Raw genomic sequence first — 1,214 nt, forward strand, 5'->3', positions numbered from 1 at the left:
AATCACCCTCTAGAGGACATGATTTGTAAAATGTGCCTCAACTGATCGATAAGCGACTTACATCCCATCTATCAGACATTGCAACTGTACACATTTACAATAATTGTTTAATCGCAATGTTTTGACACACATCGTGTTAACTGAAGTAAGTTTTGTTGCAGAATCGTGAGATACGTAGCTCAACGGGCATCAGCAACCGTTGTTCGAACGTGAGCAGAAGACTTCGTGAGTCAAAGTTGCCCGTTCAGGAACTTGGAAATTCAACAGACCCAGCACACAAAGGTAAGGGTTTGTTCATATTTTTCTAATTGTCAGCGATCCCGAGCCAACTGCATTGTAAACCTGCAAATGATGCTGGATCTTTCACATTTCCCTTATGTTTGTTCAACGTCTGAGTTATTCTACATTATCCGTATTTTGTTGAATGTGCCCCATTTCGGGTAGGTATTTGTGCAAATGGTCATCTTTCAAGTTCAGCTGCAATCCACTGCTTCGTTTTCCTGGCAATTAGCTGATTTCTTAATGCCATTTGCTCGACAAAGCTTGTATTGTCTTTTACCTATGTTGACCTGATATCAAATCGTACATGAATATTTTCGCTTCTAAAATTGGAATGGGTAAACAACTGTCTCCACACGACGCTAAGATTTTCAAGTCTTTAATAGGTATGAAAAATACCTAGTCGTTAATTCTCACTACTTATTTTTAAAAAACGATCCTGTCTAACACCAACCAATTCCTAAGGATAAAATTAAAAATCCTTTTCATAGCATTCAAGATAAGAGTATTCTATAAATAAACTTGGATGGTATCAAAATTACTTATTAATTTAACACTTATTAATAATAAAGTAGCGTCAAATACACACACCAGTTAATGTAACTGCTGAATTCAATAAATGCCATCTATAAATAAAACAGATAAGCGCTGCCCCATTACAGTTGAAAGAAAAATAAACACCTATGTATACAGCTATTTGCCACTTTTTATGATTTGGAAAGATCCGGGTTAAATTCCTTATCGACCGACCGTCAAGTCTTGGCAGCGTTCCAAGCGCTTGTTGTTTATTTTGGCGCATTTCCACATGCATGTATGGATGTACATATTTATAAGCTACACATACGCACTTTTTCGCTACGCCAATGATATTAGTATTTAATTTAATTGATCAAATCTAGAGCCATAAGAGCCGTTGGTCGGATTCGTCTTGAGGT

The 1,214-nt window shown here is 36.8% G+C and overlaps 1 protein-coding gene and 1 long non-coding RNA gene across 9 annotated transcripts in view; one reads left to right on the forward strand and one right to left on the reverse strand.

The window, feature by feature from the left end:
• Positions 1–1,214, reverse strand: part of LOC109539300 — a 17,695-nt gene that overhangs the window by 11,723 nt on the left and 4,758 nt on the right. The gene's annotated exons all lie outside the window — the stretch shown is intronic.
• Positions 1–1,214, forward strand: part of LOC109539240 (lysine-specific demethylase 3B) — a 56,113-nt gene that overhangs the window by 2,648 nt on the left and 52,251 nt on the right. The window contains exon 2 of the mRNA XM_048668529.1: positions 162–282. The gene's annotated coding sequence lies outside the window, so the exon portion shown is untranslated. The remainder of the gene's footprint in view (positions 1–161; positions 283–1,214) is intronic.

This window comes from Dendroctonus ponderosae, unplaced genomic scaffold (assembly GCF_020466585.1).
Source record: "Dendroctonus ponderosae isolate FM_Combo_2020 unplaced genomic scaffold, Dpon_F_20191213v2 Dpon_F_20191213_7, whole genome shotgun sequence".
NCBI classification, from domain to species: domain Eukaryota; kingdom Metazoa; phylum Arthropoda; class Insecta; order Coleoptera; family Curculionidae; genus Dendroctonus; species Dendroctonus ponderosae.